Raw genomic sequence first — 20852 nt, forward strand, 5'->3', positions numbered from 1 at the left:
GGAGTCTGAAGTGAGGACTGGGCCGTGTAATGATTAGGGATTTTGTAATAAAGCTATCAGGGAGTCGGACTGGCGCTCGCACTGAATATGTCGAAATAAACCTTAAATTTGTTGGCCTGAACCCTGCTCCTATCAGTCACCGGGCTGCTTGTAAAAGATGTTTTCTTTCCTAATCAGACCTTTCAGCTCATCTATCGTAATATCTGGCCACTTGACTTTACCCATAATAAGACAATACCTATAACACAACATGAGAGATGCAATGTTTTATTATTCCGCTTACGTCCTGTGCGCTGCTTGTATTCATTCTTTACTTACTTACTTTTTCCTTCCCTGGATCTCCATACTTTTCTTACTTGCTACTGTGTTTATCTCATTGAGAAACAAAGTTACATCCAGTGACTCAGCCACCTGCAGAGTAACCAGCAAATTGTACTTTGTACTTTGGGCCTTCTTTTGACAGTCACACTTTTCGTAAAGGGTGTAAATGACGGTGTAATGACAAGGTGAAGAAGTTGCATAAATAGCATATTAATTAATTAAAAGAAAAAAAACCCTCACTTTATACGTCAGCAAAGGTATGCTCGATATCACACCCAGTGACGACAATGACCTTAATTACATCTCATTACACTTTATCACCTGTGTGTCATATTGTACTTTGCTTTATGTTTGATCTGCTTTGTCTTGTTCATTAACACACATGCTGAATATCCATCACACTTTTAGGTCAAAGACAATGAATAAAAAAAATTATTCATTTACAGCACAGCAGAATGGAAAAGAGGACAAATGACTAAGTCTTTAGAACTTTTTCGATCTCTGCTTTACTCACTGAAGTCGGAGAAATATGCATTAAGAAACCATTGAAAAATTGAGCAAAATAAATAAACAAAGCATTTCAGCTACCTGTGTTTAGGAAGAGACCTAGGATTTGGCCAACATAAATAAGAATATACCAATTTCTTAACAGTGTAAATCAGTGGGCCAGTAAGCAGGGACACAAACAGATACTTGGGACATTCACATGTCCATCATCTTCGGGGTCACAGGGGGCTGGAGCCAGCTGTCATTGGGTGAGAGGCAGGCCAGTGGTTTTAAACCAGGGACCTTTTAGCTGTGAGGGGGCAGAGCTAACCATTCCACCGCTTTGATGCTATGAGGAAAATGCATTTATTATTTTAAAATGCCAAATAATGCAATGTAAAAAAAAAAAAAAACATTCATCTGCAACAATAAAACTTCAAAGATTACCTTTTACAAAACAATTAAATGTTAAACTTGTAGGCTGTACAAATATCGTTTTTTTAATGTTCAAGTGCAGATGCTCCTAAACGTGTCCTGCGTGCCCTTCCAGAGACATGCTGCCACTGGATCCAAGCAGGACAGGAGATGCAGTGGATGGCACAAGTACACTAACCTCTCTGCTTCTAGACTGGATGCATTGTTGGATAATACAAAAGAGAAACCAGTGTGCCAAGACACTTTGAGCAGAAAGCTCAGGTCAGATGGCCTCATGGGCAGAACTCCCAAGACAAATCTACTAAGGTTGGCAAATCTGAAGAAAAGTTTGCAGTGGGCTAAGATGCACATACAATCGAGTTTAGATAATTGGAACAAAGATTTGTAGACTGAAGAATCAAAGTATGTTCATCAGACACAGAGCTTATGATATGTTTGCTTAACACCATCAGAGAAGCATGAAGATAAAAACATGATGATCTGGTAATGCACTGGCTATAGGAGTGTGGCAAATGACTGATTGGAAATAACTACATTTTTTAGCAAGACAATGACTTTAAGCATTCTTCCCAGTTCTGTGAGAATTATCTGGAGAAGAAAGTAGCTGCTAGAATAGTCTCTACCTTGGCTTGTCCAGCTCAATTACCAGACCCTAACCTTATCAAGCTGGTGGAGGAGAAGCTGGAAAACAATTCGGGAAGCCTGCCCAACCAGCACAGCCGGCCTTTGGGAAGTTCTGCAGAAGCCCTGAGAGAAGATCACACTTAATATCTGCAAAGTTGTAAGGCAGTTATTGTTTCAAAGGGCTTTTTTGTTTGTTAAAGAAATTAATGTTTAACATGCAGTTTTGATTCGATCATTATTCTGTGCTCAGATTTGCTTACAACGAATGGGCTTTAGAGTGGCACTTTTCAACAGAACAAATCAGTTGGACCTATATAACAGCTAGATATTCAGCAGCAGTAAAGAGACAGTATCTGCTTCTTTCACCTGTTTGTTTATAAGTATCTAATTTGTCTTTCTTATCTTTACAAACATTATACTTATTTTGCTGTATTCTGCTGTACCTACTCTAACTGTCTAACAGACCCTTTTTAACAGGTACCTTGCAGGTTTTTTTATTTTTTTATTTGGTTGCTTGTTTTGTGTTTCATACAATGTAATGAAGTGAGTATTGTGTTCTATATGCTGTTAAAAGTTGTGTGTGTTGTGTGCCATAGAAGCATGTTGTGGTCCTTGTAAGACTTTGTTCCGTGGGTGGAAGAAGGCTGTTCTAGAGATTTGTTTTATATGTGAGTTAAAGGACAAATCCTGATCAAAAATAACTCCAAGGTTCCTTGCAGTAGTACTGGAGGCCAGACTTATGCCATCTAGAGTAACAATATGGTTGGACATCATATTTCTGAGATTTTTGGGCCCAAATACTATGACTTCAGTTTTGTCTGAGTTTAGAAGTAAAAATTTATGGGACATCCAGGCCTTTATGTCTTGTAGGCTTGAAGCTTTATTAACTGATTATTTTCATCTGGTTCCATAGATAAATATACCTGGGTATCATCAGCATAGTCATGGAAATGTATGGAGTGTTTTCTAATTATGCTGCCTAAAGGAGACATATATAAAGTAAAAAGTATTGGTCCTAACACAGAGCCTTGTGGAACTCCATAGCTAACCTTTGAGTGCATGGAGGATTCATCATTAACATGAACAAATTGAATCTATCAGATAGATAAGATTTAAACCAACCAAGTTCAGTTCCTTTAATCCCAATTTCCTGTTCCAGTCTCTGTAATAAAATGTTATGATCAATGGTATCAAATGCAGCTCTAAGGTCTAATAGAACAAGTATCCAGTCCATTATCTGAGGCCATGAGAAGATCGTTGGTGACTTTTACCAGTGCTGTTTCTGTACTATGATGAATTCTAAATCCTGACTGAAAGTCTTCATACAAATTATTCCTGTAAACGTGATCACATAATTGTTTTGAGACTACTTTTTCAATTATTTTAGAAATAAAGGGGAGATTAGATATTGGTCTGTAATTGGCTAAAACACCTGGGTCAAGACAGGGTTTTTTAAGTAATGGTTTAATTACAGCTACCTTATAGGCCTGTGGTACATAGTCTGTTTCTAAAGATAGATTTATGATATCTAATATGAATGTATCTATTAAGGGTAAAGCTTCCTTGAGCAGCTTAGTTGGAATAGGGTCTAGCAGACAGGTTGTTGGTTTAGATGAGGTAATAATTGAAGTTAGCTCAGAGAGATCTCTGGGTAAAAAGCAGTCTAACAGGGAGTGGGGCCTTATCCATGATTCTAGCACTGCTGTACATGAAGATCTATCTGTAATATTTGGGGGGAGGATCTGGTGAATTCTTTCTCTAATAGCTACAATTTCATTCATAAAGAAGGTCATGAAGTCATTGCTGCTCAGAGTTAAGGGAAAACTATGCTCAACAGAACTTTGGCTCTTAGTCAGCCTGGCTACAGTGCTGAACAGAAACCGGGGGTTGTTCTTGTTCACTTCTATTAATGATGAATAATATGTTGTTCTGTCATCACAGAGAGCTTTTGGTACATTTTTAAACTATTTTTCCAGGCTAAATGAGATTCTTTGAAATTTCTGGAACACATATTTCTTCAAATATGATGAAGAAATATGATTACACAATGAATTTCTACTGTTGGGTGGCTGTGCTCAGTCTTAATGGGTCTTTAGACACAAAGCAATCTGTCCTGCACTGGTCATTAGGTTCACGGATAAATATGCTGACTTCACAAAATTTCTAGTGCTGTAGGTCTTCGGTATTATTTAAATATTGTGTATGAGCTGAATTAAGAATCTTAAATAGGCCTGTAGAGCTATAGAATGGGAACTAACACTTGCTCTGTACACATACAGAGTTTGACCTATCTACTAAAACTACACATACATGACTGTTTAAATAGAAATCTGTTTCAATGATACAGATTTCTAGCTGATGTCTATAAAGTTGTGTCTTAGAACTCAGGAAGTTCACACACATGCTGCTCCTTCCTTGCCTGGCTCGATGCCCTACTTCAACTGGCTCCATAGCTATTTGTCAGAGCGCACAAAGGTCAAAGTTGAATTTTGTTGAACTTTGATCACAGTGCACACACAAGGTTGTTTAGCAGTGTGTGAGGGACCTTAGAGTAGAGCTCCTGCTCCTTCCAAAGTACTTCCTGTACACCTTCCATTGGAGACCCTGATGAAGACCCAGAACATGCTGTAGGGACTATATTTCTCATTTGGATCGGCAACATCTAGGGAACCTCCTGGAGGAGCTGGAACACATTGTTGACCCAACTTTGGATAGGCAGGTTATAATGTGTGGATGATTGGACAAAGTTTTAAGTTTAGATATTGTAGTTGCCACAGTACAAAGATTTGCCCATTTTCACAAACAGACATGAACGTCAGTATCAGCTATTGTTACTCTGGATAAGCTTACTTTTGAACATATCGTTGCTGTGAACACTGTCAAAATCTGTGGAAACCATCTCAGCTATACCTAACTACATTGGAGAGAAAAGACCCTGAGACATGAAGCTCTGGTTCTGTTCCTAAGATGTTGAAGGCAGATTTTGTTATGTGGCCCTAGAAGTAAGGGCAGATCGTAAAAATACAACTTAGCTCTCCAGCAGAGGCAGCTTTTGTTTCAAGGAAGGCTCCAAATGTCCCATTAATCTCTGGATGTGTGCAGGGAACACAAAAAATGCCCCCATGGTTTCAAGTGTAGTGTAAAACTACATTTTCTAAGACATAAAAGAGACAGTGAGTAAAAAAAGAAATGCTATATGTCCTTTTGGCATCGCTATAAACACAAGTCAAAGACACACACAAGACCCTGTTGTCGGTTGGTGTTCTGGTTTTAGGAGTTGGAACGCTGTTGTTGGAGAGAGTATGACACACAAACACACACACACCCTAATCATAAAGTTTTCACCTACCAACAATGATTTACTTTATGGGGACTTGTATTTGTCCATAAAACAAAGTTGTGTTCCCAAAATGTGACAGATTTGTTTCTCCACAACATGAGTACACACATATATACTCACACAAACGTTTTAGTATGATCAGCTGTGTGTGTGTGTGTGTGTGTATCCTCAGACAGAGCCTCCAAGCCAGCGGCACATTCAGATCCAGAAGAAGCTTTGGAGAATTCAGGACGTGATGGAGGCTCTGGCCAAAAATAAACCACAGCGGAGCACAGACAACAGTGAGTCCACATCAATGTCAATTTCTCCGATTCCTGTCATACTTGTGCTGTTTTGAGTTTGTCGGTGCTGATGACATGAGGAAATTTCCACACGAGTGCCAATGCTAACATCTATTTCCTGTTACCTCTAAATTTCGTGTATTCACCAGGTTTTCCAGGTTCCAAACCTCTCTCCAGTCTTCAGAAGAATGAGGTAAGTCTTCATGACAAAATAATGTTTTGTGATTGACCAATAATGTTTCACCAACAGGGGTATAATGGTTTGTTCCTTCATCCCAACATAAAAACGGTGGCAATCTAACATCCATGGCCACAGGAGTCACCAGGAATATAAGGATGTGCTTTCTGCATAAATTGTAGTTTTATACAACCATTTCACAAAGCACACAAACAATGCAACTAGTTTCAGTTTAATTCAGTAATATTCAGCAATATGAAAAAAACATTTTCAGAATCTTGACAGTTTTGTTGTATGACACCATCCATGAATTGATCAAACTGAATGAAATCTGCCTGTTGTGTGCTCTTATGTTTTGATTTCCGTTTTCCCCACATAGTAAAAACATGTGCAGGCTAATTGTGACTGCAGGTAAGGCACACTGATCAAGTACATGCTTTCTAAAAAGGACATTTTGGGACAATAAACCTGTTAAACAGAGTTCAAATGTCTTGATGGTGTTTGGATGGTACTCCAGGCACAGTTCATTGGGCTAGAAAAGAGGCGCATGGCCGTAAGTACAGTATATGTGTGACAACATTGCTTTCCAGGATGTTCTCTGCTTTTGATGGGGTCACCTAATTCACTAAAGTCAGCAAACTACTCCATATTCACCCAAAGATAATGATATGTTAATGTATGTCTGCAATTAGTTCAGAAGAAATAGAAAACATATCAGTTACTGAGGAAACAATACATGTGGTGAAAACCAGACTTTTGACATGAAAAACTGTGAAGAGAACATTAGTTATTTTGTCTTGAAGCAAACTGTACTTATACCAAGAGAAGTAAAAAGAAACAGCCATTTAGTTTTGTTCAACTCAAAGATGTGAGTGAACATAATGATTCCTTTATAACAGTGTCATATTTTGAGTAATGCTTACTGATGTTGTTAATTTTATATATTTATTTTACTTAGTTTTGTGATTTGTTTTCAATGTAATGTTGACCAAGTCTATCTGACTTCGAAGGCCTCTGTTTAAATATCACTGTCTTGGGTAAGTTCCTAAGATTCTTATGTAATCATAATTACCCATCTAACTATAAATAATGTCTTAAAGTCAGCAATGATTGGAATAGAGAATCTAAATAAATTCAAAAGCAAATTAAAGAGACTGTAAACTTACCTTTTAGATCCGGCTGGGCCCATTGATCAGTTCTGTAATGGAGAGAGAAATTGGGACTACGCCAACCCAAATTACCCCAAAACGTATATCACCTGCTCCAATGAGCTGACCTACGTCAGATACTGCCAGTCAGGTTTGATCTTCATACAAAGCCTCGACCAACGTGACTGGCTCACAACCACATCTTTCACACTCAAAACTTCTACCATAGCCACATCTGATGGGCTCATTGAAGAGTTCTGTAAAGGGAAGTGTAATGGGGATTACACAATGGCCCACAACTGCAGCTCCCAATGACAGAACCAGATCTGAATACTACAGGGGTCCATAGGGAAGGGGCAAAAGAGGGACCACAACTAGCACAACTAGCTGACCTGGTAATTCTCCCAGTAAAGGAATCCCCCTTCCGCTACCACAACTGTATGGACATAGCACAACTATGATCTGCACTACCCTAATGACCACTACCATTAAGACAACTCAAATCCATGCAAAAACTACCACAACCATGTTTAAAGTGCAAAGGGTACACAACAACCCCCCAAAATTCTTTTTACGGAGATAACCTGCATCTAATCATACCAATTAGTTTGATTCCTTATCATTAAAGGGGTGACATTGTTCAAAGTCCTTGCTTTGTGATGGTGTTTATTACTTCTCAAGATCCTTCAATCTTATGTTTAAAAATTGCTCAATAATCCAACTTAAAGCAGAAACTAAAAAGCATAAGCAAACTAAACAAAGAAAGCATATGCTTTTAGTTTGCTATTTTACACATTTGAAAACTCAATTTACATGTCAGAACTAACATATTCAGATGGATTTCCATTAGCTCTCCTTTACTACTGTATCTATATATAACTAGGTGGTTTTCGATGTTAAAAAAAAAAAAGGGCTACATGTATGTCACACTATCAATACTGGTATCTGTGCCTAAATTGCCTCACTGCCCAGTGCTGATCCTAGGGTCTTGGCTTGTGTGACCTGGGATAAAACATTATGAAATGTTGAATTCCAAGGCAAAAAACACTATTTGACTGGTTTCCTGCAAGTTACTACATTTTAAAATAATGAGTTTTGCCACTATTGAGCTATGATGACAACACGTTTACTACGCCCTGTTTCACTTTGCCAGTTAGTTTCTTTACAGAAAACTTTCTGTTCTATTAAAACTGATATGTTGAAGTACAGTTTTACAAAGAATTGTACATTATTAAAAACAGACAGCACATCGACCAGTATTCTTAAATAAAGAAATATGCATACTCCTTAGGAATCCAGTCAAAGTGTCACATACAGAAAACTGCAGCAAACTTAATTATGAGTTTGAGTCCAACACCAAAGGGTGCTGCTGCTGGAGTGGTTAAAGGGCACAGTAGTGATCCAATGCCCCCCAGGGTCTGTGTCACCCAGCCTTCCCAGCAGCTTACTTCTTCTCTTTGTGTATGTGTGTGTGTGTGTGTGTGTGTGTGTGTGAGGATGATTTTTTTTTAAATTTAAGTTCTGTTTTTGTGCTGGACTGAATTGTCAGCTGCCTCCTGTAGCATCACACTGATATTGTTGGTTTTTTATTGTAGCTGTCCTACATTGTCATCACTCTCTTTTTCCCCCACCCCCAAACAGCTCCATATTCTTCTGAAAATATGATGCCTATTGTGGCCCATTAAGATATGCATAAATATCCTTTTTTATTGCCACATGTAAATCATTTCCCCTCTAGATTGTGGCATTTAGGCTGCTTGGAAATTGTTTAAAGCGGTTACTTATTTTTCATCTGTTACATTTTGACAGAGACATAAACACAATTGTTATGAAAGTTTGAATCCTCCGACTTTGATCTACAGTTCTCATTTTGAATATTTTGACATAATAAAAAGACTTTGTACTGCCTACAGCACTTTACACTATTGGCTTCCTGTTTTGGATTGTGTGTGTGTCTATGTGTATGTGTGTTTGTGGGTTTGAACCTCTGTGTGGCTTATGAGAGCTCAGTTATTAGGTAGGACAACAGTGCCCCCTACAGTTAAAAGTAAAACAGACATATATAGAAATATTTTTTATGTAGTGTGTCAGTGTGTGTGTATCATATTGTGTAATGTATTGTGTTTTGCTTCTTTCTGTTTCTGCTGTTGTTGCCTTATCACGTTTTGAAGCCAGAGAGCTTCATCAAAGATAAAGTGTCACAGTATAAATTTGAAAAGAGCCTTTGTCCTTTGATGCCGAGGCATGAGATAGAGGTGTGGCAGCTGTGTAGATTAGAGTTTCTGGCTCACAGCAGAGGAGCTTGGCTGAAAATGAGGGAGCAGTGAAGACATCATCAGTCCATAAATCATGCAGTCCTCCTGTGGATGTCAAAATGCAGGAGCTTGAGGTTTTTCTGCTTACCATTGCGTCCATCATCTCCCAACATCATCTACAATGAACTGACATGCTTGAAGTGGCTGTAGAATTCCTGCAGTTTCCCTGTTACCTGATAAGTGAGTAAATGTATGTAGTCATTTACCACCTCTGAATGACTTGAATACAGTTTTGAAGTACATGTATTTACCAGGGTTTTTCTATTTTATGTTCCTTTTACTTTTACTCTACTACATTGATTTAACAGTTTAGTTTTCAAAAGGAAATTCTTAGTATGTAAAAGCTGATAAGTGATGATGGATTATTATGAGTTTACTACCTGTCCATACATAAAGTTGTTAACACCATTCCACCTTTGCTAGTTGGTGTGTTTGTTCTACACACACAAAAAAATATTTAGAAAGTTTGTGGAACAAATCTGGACATGGCAATGTCAACATAGTGCAGAATCTAAAGAATTTTTCAAAGTATTTTTAGCACTTTTATCTATTGAGTGTTGATATTCGTTTACCTCTACCACATCACTATACACCAATACTGAGGTTGAACTAACCTTAAACAATCTGTATGGTAGATAATAATAAATAACATGACGCCTTATGCTATGAGTGGTACTGTTTTAACTTTTTGTTAGATTTTATTTATTTGTCCTTATTTTTACATTGCCAAAAATGTAATATTGCCACGGGGGTCTGTTTTTGAAGTTTTGGGATCAGCAATGGAGACCACTTAAAGGGGAAGGTGGTATACGGATGGGTAAAAAGTTTGCAACCTGTTATTTTGAAATGGGAAAAAAAGGAGTAAAATGAAGATTTTTTTATTTATTTAGAATTTTATTTCATGTTATACATGTAAGTGTTTGGATTTAAATTTAGTTTCATTTAACTGGTGTATGATAACCTTGATATCACCAAGTCTGCAGACCAGCTGAGATTTCAAAGCAGTTCTAGCTCAAATTGCATATTAAATTGCATATTGTGTTGTAAACTGTAAAGGCAGTGAGATTGGAAGGATGGTTGGCATGTTTGATATTGGTTGAAAGATTGTCAACCAATGTCATAGAGTGTCATCTGTCAGAGGTGTCAGGATTTGGTGTCTTTCTGTGGGTATTTGTGCTTCTGCATAATAAATCTAGTGAGCAGCTTTCATAAGACTAAATTAAAAGCAGTATCCATTTCTTCTTAACACACTCGACTTATCTGAGTATCAGAACAAGATACCAGTTCCTCAAAAGTGTAGGACCTAAAAAACTTTAAAGCCTTCACGTATGAGAAGTTCAAAACTCCTGATAGTATGGTAAACAGCATGAATGGACTGAATCCGAAACACAGAATGGATCAGATTTACAATGTCTCTAAATAAATGTTTGTGCCACAGGAATAAAAGATCACATGAATATACACAAATCTACCACTCAATCTGTACTATCTTGTCATATCAATAATTTGGCTTTAAAGACTAAAAAGAATGTTAAAAAGACATTTTCTACTATTATTTATAGTAGAAATCAGTAATTATAGTCTCTGGGGGTCCATCAGGGTAAAGGTCAGCCTTTATTAGTACAAACATAACTGAGGCATGGTGCAAGACTTTGGTCCCAGCCTTCATTTAAAAGGCTAATGTCAAGTTCAAAACTTTCTTCTCTTACTGCCTCTAAAGTCATAGTCATATATTTGCATCAATTACTGTCACTACAGTGCAGCTCAAATGAGGTGAAGTATGATATTGAGTAAGATAAGTTCTATCAGAGCCAACATGATTTATTACAGGTTAAAATGCAACAGCTGTAGGCTTATTTAGCCAATCAAAGGCTTCGTTGATAGAGCGTGGAGGAGCCCACAATTCTGTCTGACTTCTCCCTCATATCCTGTCATCCCTCACACACTGCTGGCACTGATCAATTCACCAGAGCAACGATTTTCAAAATTCTCACAAACTCTGAAATCTGTTCCAAACCATAGGTTAACTTTATTAAATGTGTGGGCTCCCAGCCGGTGTATTGAAAACAAAGTAGGTCACAACCATGTTATTACTGGTTTTAAGTAACAGATATTTAAAACTAGACTAATCAGAATTCTAATGTTGCACAGAGGAGCACAAAAACAAATCCTAATTTCACATGCCACTCTTGAGTAACTTCCTTCAGTTGTCCCTATTGGTTCACCACACACGATTTGGGGATAAACGTAATATTCCTGTTGCTTCTCTACACATTCCAAATCATACTGGACCTAAAGTGGAAAATGTCCACTAAACCCAACCCTGTCTCCTAAAAATGATGTCCCTATGCAACTAAACTCCGAACCAGATAAAATTTTTGTAGCGAAAGTAATTATTATGTTCCAGTGCCACATATTTTTTCAATGAATGAAACAGTATTTTCATTATTGGAAAGGGAAATGCCATGGAGGTGACTGGGGAGGGTGGCGGGTGTATATTACAAAGGACTGCCAAGCCAATGACCCGAGCTCTATGTGGAGCACTTTACATCAGTAGGCCCAAAAAAATAGAACCGATGCACAAAAAACAGGGCACATTTCTCTTCATGTAGCCCAAGTGGGATTGGAGCCGAGATGCAGGCCGAGTAGTCAGCTACACAGATTAAAATAAGATTGTGTCGGTTGAATGATGTGCATATTAAAAACACAGCTGACATTATTTATATAAACACAGCGTAGAAAAGAGAGGAGCTAAATAGAACCACCAAAGAAGAAGCGCTGCATAAAACCCCTTTTAAAGAATTGTAAATAAGAGTGTGGCTCTTTAGGATGTGCAGTGTGCAACTAAACTTAATGTTGTCACAACATCCTACAAATATCTGACATCAAGTCGTCTTAAGCTCAACGTACAGTCAAGACCTGCTCCACCACACAGTCTGTGTGTGTATGTGAGGTTTTCCACTGCAAAATGGCTTTTCACATAAAAACTGATTTACTCACTTGTTCATCAACAAACTGTTCACTGTGTGAGTTTAGCTTGAGAGGTGAAACTTAAAGGTCGGGTTCCGTGGTGACATGTCTCTACTGAACCCACAGAAGATTTAGATGGTGGGCTGCCCACATTAATCGTGCCTGACAGTAACATGAAAGATTTTGTGCTGCTTCTTGTCCTATTCACAGTGGTTTGTGGATGAATTAAACCCATAAATCAGTTTCTTCTGCTAATGACAAATAGTATTACTCACAGAGACAGAACGGTATAGAATGCAAGATGCTTCTAATTAAGAGTAGGTGAACAGTGGCGAAAATTTTGGCTTGTGGAGGAAACTTTCTTACAGAGCAGTTTAGCTATATTTTAGTTTTCTTATTTTGTTAAGAAAAAATCTAAATATTTATCAAAAATATCATATTTCCTCTGTCTGAGATGCAGCATTTGCCGGTCACCTTAAGTCAAATTATTAGGGTTTTAAATGCCCCAAAGTGGACCTCGTCTAAATTAAAGCTATGAATCATGTCACCATTTTTAACTTTTTCAAGTCCCCAGTTATGTGTTTTGTTATTGTGTCATGTTTGATGAAAATATGACCATCTGATGGTCTTGCACTTAAGTTTAATTAAATAATATATACACGTGAGTCAATCATCAATCGGTGTTTGACATAATGTAGGTTTCCAAAGTTTAAAAAAATAAACAGAAGCTGCTCTCTCTTCATCCCCAAGGGCTCGTAACAGTGACCACAACTCAGAACGCCCACACAAATGCCATAGTTCCCCTGTTTGGTTCTGTGTTGGTTGCAGAAACCCAGAGGCCGTGGTTGACAGTGAAAGGGCATGGATGGAGTGTAGAGAGCAAAGGATGACATTTCAACTGCGCTGACAGATCTGCCGTTTCAACGACGACTGAGCAAATAGATGCTCACACACATGAAAGTATGTCTGTGTTGAAAAACAATGAGGTTTTTGAGGTTGAAAGGCAACTGAGCTCTGACGGTGGAAGGGCAAAGGAAGGGTGTATGTAAAGGCAGAGCTGGAGGGGGTCAACATTAGAAACAGCCTGACTAAGGACAGGAGTCTCCATACAGCCACAGTACAGTAAGAACATCTAAAGGTGTCTGGCAGTTTTAGCTTGTTTGTGTAATGAGAGATTCTTTTCTTTGTTTGCAGAGACATCATCTGAACTCTACACTCACACAAACGCAGAAACAGAACTGTCTCTGTTGAGACATGTTCAGCTATTTGCTTTTGAGTGTAAAGCCATTGTTTTGTCTGTGGCAGCAAAATACAGTTTTTGTATTATATGTAACATAGATGTACAACTGTGGATAAAATGTGTTGTTAAGGTTGAAAACAGGAAACCAAATCAACAAATGAATAATTTTCATCTGCTTTTTTTTTTTTTTTGTACAGAGATGACCATATGCAGTTATGGGGGGCCTGGTGGCTCAGTGGTATAGCATTGGGTTGGGGTACGGCAGGCCGCCGGTTTGAATCCTACCCCACCAGCTGTGGTTCTGCCCAGCCACCATGGGCCACCTTGGTGCTGGCCCCGAACTCAGATAAAAATAGGAGGGTTGTGGCAGGAAAGACCCCTCAAGCTGGAAGCCATTGATCTTTAAAGCAACCACAAGGATGCAGAAGACAGTGTCCTCTTGTGCCAGTCCCAAGTCTGAATAAATGTAGATAGTTGTGTTGTTTGAAGAAGGAGAGGAGGAAAGAATGTGCGTAGGATGTAGTGAGCGAGGAAATTAAGGTTGTTGGTGTCAGAGACGAGGACGCAGAGGATAGAGTTAGATGTAGGCACATGATTCGCTGTGGCGACCGCTGAAAGGGAACAGCCGAAAGGAAAAGAAGAACAACAACAAAATGCAGTTATAAAATCTCTGTTTCTCACTTAGTCACATGAGAATAAGTTAGACTCCTCAGAAATGGCCATAAGCTAGTACTATTCATGGAAAACCATTGTCAGCGTTGCAAGGATATAGCAACAACATTGATTCTGAGCTGCTCGATTAAAAGAGTAAGAAATCTAGCACTAATATTATGCAATCATGTTCATGTTCTAGGGAGTTGTTCTTTTTGTGAGAGAGACGTTTTGTTTTTTTGGAGCAACTAAGTTCAGTGTCTTGTTCAAGGACACTTTGACATGTGACCGGAGGAGCCGGGGATTGAACCAACAACTGCGAGATTGGTGGATGACCAATGGAAGGTGCTCTACCTTCCTTCACCCCTGTTGTGGCTAATTTAGACTTGAGACTAATTGAGTATATAATATAAAACACTCTAAATAATAGAGTAAATCTCTTGGCCCAAGGATACGATTACCCAATATACTGTAACGGTACAAATGTGGCCTTCTAGGCCTTGTATGGATAAAGGTAGTAAAATGTCAATTAATTTTTGAGAGTGCATGATCAAATGATCCCTTTGTTATAATTTTTACTTAAATACTACACAAACATATTCAATAGTTTCTCAAATGTACAGGTGTATTTAGAAGAAATGCTACAAAGAGAAAACACAACCAAATACAGAACAAGCAGTGTGTTTTATATTCAGTGTGGTTGGTGCTTTTTCTATTCTCTGTTTTTTTCTAAATGTATACTGTTTATATAAACATCTTATATACAATAAAATATAATATAATGTCAATATTCTGACCATGACATTTTTTCATCAGGAAAATGCAAAGGTTTTCTTAAAGTGTTTAATGGAACCAGTTATGTCAGTTATGTCAAGCATATATTTTGCAGCAGTCGACATGTGTAACAAGTTAAAATCCTGCTCATCACTGAGAATACTGTTCACCCGAACCTCCAACAAACTAAGTTTGCTTTATTTTTTATCATATAATTCAATTATTTTGATCATTAATCAAATACCGACAGATCCCTGATCCCTGAACTAGCTTTCCTAACTTCAGCTCCAAACTCCAGGAAGAAATGAAATGTGAGGATGAATTTGCTTGCTGTCTCAGTCCCTCTGAAGTTTACTGAGTATCATGAATCTTTTCACTCATTGTCTCATTGTGTTGCACACTCAGCATCACAAATCAGTCCTGTCTTCTTTAACGTTCATCCCTCCTTCTCTCTCCCCATTGACACAAGATGTTCCACAATGGTTCCATCTTCCATCCATCTCCTCCCTCTCTGAGGACAGGATGAAACCTATGAGTGTCATTCTTCATCTGTGTGTGGAAATGATTATTCATCCGTACGACTGACATCCTCATCATGGTAGCTGTCACCAGAAGTGCAGCAGCAGCCTTTGGGGTCCCTTCACTCAAATTCACTTAAGCAGCTGCTGCCGTGTAAAACTACAATAATTCACTGACATACACTCCTCATACTTCACAGTACTCAGTAATAGCAGGATAATAGTAGGGTCATTTTTAATTCATTCGTTTAGTAAACTGTTTGTCTAGTGTGTGTTTATAATTTGCTTAGTAATGCAGTTGTGTATTTACAATACATCATTTCATCTTTATTTTGTCCGTCTCTGGCACTTCAGATATGACTATTAAAATTAGGGAGAGTAAAAATCCATTTTAAAGCTCTCTTTATCCCCAAACTACCATATATGTTTCCAGGTAATTACTGCAGCTCTCGGTGTTTAGTTTCCACATTATTACTGACATGTTTTTGGCCTTCTGTTACTTACATACACCAAACAGGAACCTAATGCAATTCAGTACAGTAACACTGTACATGGGTGCACGGTGGGGAATTGGTTAGTGCTGCTGACACCTAGAAGGTCCCAAATTTAAAATCTACCTGCCGTGTGCAGCCTTTCTGCATGGGGATGTTCTCCCAAAGATTGTGTGGGTTTCCTCCACGTACTGTGGTTCCTCCCACAGTCCAAAGACATGCATGTTAGGTTCACTGATGACTCTAAATCGCCCATAGGTGTGGATGTGACTTTGAATAGTTTTCTGTGTATGTCTCCCTGTGTTGGCCCTGAGACTAGAGAGCTGTACAGGGTGGACCCTGCCCTTCACCCTATGACCGCTGGGATAGGTTCCACCCCCCCAGTGACCGTAAACAGAATGAGCTGTTAATGGATAGATAATGCAGATAATGGATGGATGTAAAATACTTACAAGCACTAATGATGTGCACTGTGTATTTATCTAAATTGATTCCATTAGAACTCTTATTTACAAAGATGCTAAACTTAACAGCAGATGAAAACGTGTAGAAAGAGTGTTTACAGAAACTAGATTTTCTCTCCACTACACACCTACCTCTTATTACCCAACACTTGTGTCTCATTTGCCTGAGGCAAGTTCACACACTTTTCATCTGCTTTAAGGAACTTGAGCAAGTCAAGCTTTGGCAACAGCAAGTTCAGGCCAAGCAAACAGCCTCACAGCTTCCAAGTGTAAACTGGGACTGACACGGTTATGTCACAGAGCAGCTTTATAATCAAAAGTTCCCAGCTCTGCACTACAGAGAAACCTCTACAGTGCCTTTCTGACTCATTGTGGAAGATGCCTGTGTCTTTCAGTGATGACAGCTCTGCGCATTACTTTTCAAAAGGCTGTGGATTCACTGGAAAATGGTTTAGGTGGAAGCGGAATTTTTACACAATATAATGTTGGAATATACTATGTGAGCAAAACAGCTCTTTGAGGCAGCTGGGACACTGAAAGAGTTCATTATTTAGGGAGACTGGAGTAAATTGATAAATAAATAAATAATAAATGCTGAATAAAAAACAAGTGAAAAACAGATTATTTAGCAATATTTCATTTCGATTTTTAATGTTTTTATTACTGGGTCTTAACTAAATGAACAACATATAAAAAAAAAATGACAAACAGTAATTGTTGCATGTTACACCCATCTGTCTTTCAATTAATTTCCTGTATCTATTAATAATTTTAAATGCACAAATGTCTATCACATAAGTTTGGGGTCACCACAGCAGATGCCTTAGTCCACATGATAATTTAACGCAGGTATTAAATTTCTATTGTCCTTCAGAGAGCTGCATACATATGAGCACCCAGGGGAGCAGGTACTACAAGGCATTTAAAAACTTCCTTAAATTAACTTGATTAATTAGGTGACTTGGATACATGAGTGCATAGAAAAGTAAAAATGAAGAGGTGTATTGCATGTCAGCAGAAAGCAGCATAGCCCGGTCAGTAATAAAAATAAAGCGCCGTCATTAGTTTTCTCATGAGAAACACTGCAATGCTGCGCATTAATGACATCCAAGGTTTAAGTATACGTTTTTGACGTGTGTCTGTTGCGACATTGTATTAGATGCAGGTTTTCCCCTGTTCAGTCCAGCTCCAGTGGCAGACATCAGTGTTAGTTATGAAGGTTCTGTTAGAAGAAATGTCCCAACTAAGCAACAGAGAATGTATTTTCACAAAGAAATGAAAAAAAAACTAAATTATAAAAAAAAATATAAACCACACAATGGCATGAAGAAGGAGAAGAATGTAACAAACACACCTCAGACTTCCTCTAACACTAAAAACAGAGGATCTAATTGGTGCTAACATATTGAAGTTTACAAGCACTGCTGGAGTGATGGCTTCCAGTGAGGAAAAAGACTTGCTAATGATAGTGCTGTCTTCAATTAAGCACACACACACACACACAGATTCATATTTCTATACTTGTTAGCTCTTTCATTGACATATTGCACTCCAAACCTCCTAACCTTAACATCACAAGGCTCTAACTTGCTTGGGAAAAAACTTTTTTTGGTGCTAACGAGATAACAAATACGTCCTCTCTCTCTCACACACACACACACACACACATACGCACACACAGGCGCATGCACACATACAAAGCAGCACATCCAGATGACCTGAGCTGCTTGACGCTTTTCTGGATCTTCACACACAACGTTTGTTTTGTTGCAGTGGTTTGTGTCGTCTGACATTGAAATGTAAAAAAATAACAGACTCTTGTAAAAGCTTGTAACAAATAAATGCTTTTTGTTAGAGTCATGAAAGTTCAGTTGAAGTTAACAAAGCAAAGTATCTAGTGAATGATGTTTGTTGAATACACTCCAGTCACTGTCTGTGTGTTATGAATTATGATTAGTTTTTCTGTGTCTGACTGGGAAATTTAAATAATTGTCCTTTGTAACTTGAAGAACAACTTGCCCTGAGTTTCTTAGAAAAAGCACTGTACTGAGATTCCAGAGTATAAAGAACACTTTGAGACAAACCCCTTGATTTATGAGAAACATTTGGCATTTTGAGTCTTGGATGTCTTCACTTGTTTCTTTAACGTACAGAAACAAGTGCTAAAATAACCATTAATTTTTAGTTGTTAGTCCGAGGGGGGGCCCTGGTGGCTGAAGGCTGCAGGTGGCTGAAGGCTGCCGGATAGATTCCCACCCAACCAGGCCCAAGCTGGACTAAAATGGAAGTGTTGTGGTAGGAAGAGCTTGCTTATATGTAAAATCTCCTGCCAAAATCAACGTGCAGATCACGGTCCACTGCGGCGACCCCTAAAGGGACGAGCCGAAAGCCATTGATCTTAGTGTCTAACCTGGATTCAGCTTGTTCATCTGTGCCATAGACCTCTGTTGCCCTAAAATAACTAAAAAAAACACCAACCAGAGACGGTGCTTCTTCATTCTGATTTCCAACATTATCTTTAAAGCCAGGAGTCATTGTAGATTTGCAGCAAGGTACAGTAGCCAAAAGAAACTGAGACCTGTCTGTCTTCCTGCTGAGATTACAGACTCACCTAAACAGCACAGTCCCTGATCTCCAAGTCAACACAAGAACGTCGAAAAACCTTTAGCATCTCTGGCTAAATCTTATTCTTGCCACGAAGGAGCTTCCTTTCTATGTGTGGCGTCTCTCAGGAGATATGAGCAAGGCTTCTCCTGGGCTTATAACATCTGAAGACAAGTTGCTTAGGTTGAGATGTTCCTTCAGGCAGGATTATATTTTTACATTTTCAAATATCTTTTTTATTTTGCTATTATTTGGGATTTAGTCTTAATTTCCATTTATTAAATAGTGTCGCAAGTGGTTTTATTCGTTTCAGTTTAATTTTTTATGGACAAATTTCTATTTCATTTTAGTTTATTTTTAGTTATAGGTTTAGTTATAGTAATTTTATTCAAGGGTGAAGTTAAGGATCTATGTGGTGTAAAGAATTATCAGTAAAGACTCAACATTTCAACACATTTCATTAGCATAAAGGCTAAAACATTGGTTTTAGACGAGCTATTCTCACAGTAAAAGGCGGTGAGGGAATATTTAAACCATTTAGTCACTCTGAGCTGCTCTTTGCATTTTCACTGTAATTAATTAAAATACCAGAACTTTACATTTCAAGTGAACTGTAGTATTATATTCTTATAAGAATTTTTGTCACAAAACCTATATTTTTGAGACATATTCTATTGAGTGTCAGGTACCAGATTGATGAGTGTGTTTTACCCTGTTGATCTGAGTTGCTCATCTACTGCACTCATCTCGTCCTCTGCTGCTGGATGCTGACTTTCCCTTACTGCTCTTTTTCTCTACATCTTCCGTTCCATCAATAACATGTTTTACCTTTGATGGTGATTTAAAAGTCAAAAGATTTAGAAGATTTCTAGGCCACAAAGACACTTACCTGAAATGGTTGGAGTCCCACACAGACAGACTACATGTTTTCTCATTTCTTAATTGGTTTCACCCATGGATTTGAAATTTTTCCACACAGGTCTCCCACATTTTCTCTCTGACATCCTGTCCCAGCTTTTTTACTTGAGTAGGCCTGAGTTTAGACCCTGGAGCACTATTTTTCCACCATACACTCACTGGCCATTTTATTAGGTACACTTTTACAATCTAATAGAATCCAATACAGCACTGCTGCCATGAATCCTACTTTTACAATGCTAAAATTTCTCATTTTGAAACTGTCAAAAAGGTGATAATTCTACTCTCTGTTTATTATTGAGGTCAAAGTGGGTGGTGGAGTTGTACTGGAATACATTATAAGAAGAGGTGGTTCTAACTGTGTGGATAAATGCCTCTCCAGCAGCTTGCAGTAAGACCTGCAGCAAAAGAGAAGACACAAACTGAGACATCTACTAGCAGAGTTTCCAAGTGCTTCAGACTGTAACAGGACCTCTATTTATTTGTAGTGGCCCTGTTGAAAACTTTGCCAGGTGCATATCCCTTATCCATTTCCAGAGGTCTGTACGCAGCAGGGTGTCATTTAGTATGGAGTGATCTTTGTGCCGGGGCTGCTCATGTGTCAGTCGATCTGCTGGTTTTGGCCTGTCATCTGCATTGGTTTGTGTCCGCCATGCACTTAGCATCCAAACAGCTTTTTGGAACAGCACTAAATACTGCTGTGAGAGCTCATTCATGGTGCACCCACTCAGACCTCAGGCATGGGCATATTATCTTTACGATGATTGCACCAACCCAGTGCATCCAGCAGCTGATGCAGTTGTCTGTGGAGGTTCTCTGGTCCTACGTCCATGCCAGATGGCAAGATGTTGATGCAGCACTGCCTGCAGGGGGATATTGATGTACTGAGCTCCTTTTTCCTCTGCTGGAAGTATCCAACAGCATCCAAAGTGGGCATCAACATTACTAAACCATTTAAGCGCCTTTGACGGTGCCAACTGCTGCTACTGTGATGCCAGTACAGTATCTCATTGCTTGCAGTGCCTCGTTAGCTCTGAAAGATTAGCCGCAATCCTTATTGTTCTTCATGAATAAATGCTACTATTAGGTTAGTG

The 20852-nt window shown here is 38.5% G+C and overlaps 1 long non-coding RNA gene across 1 annotated transcript; it reads left to right on the forward strand.

Moving 5' to 3' along the window:
• The first annotated feature begins 5299 nt into the window (after positions 1 to 5299).
• On the forward strand, positions 5300 to 14672 carry LOC137134659 (uncharacterized). Its single transcript, XR_010915453.1, has 3 exons — positions 5300 to 5487; positions 5637 to 9308; positions 13536 to 14672. It is a non-coding gene; the product is annotated as an uncharacterized lncRNA (long non-coding RNA).
• The last annotated feature ends 6180 nt before the right edge of the window (positions 14673 to 20852 follow it).

This window comes from Channa argus, chromosome 10 (assembly GCF_033026475.1).
Source record: "Channa argus isolate prfri chromosome 10, Channa argus male v1.0, whole genome shotgun sequence".
Lineage (NCBI taxonomy): Eukaryota > Metazoa > Chordata > Actinopteri > Anabantiformes > Channidae > Channa > Channa argus.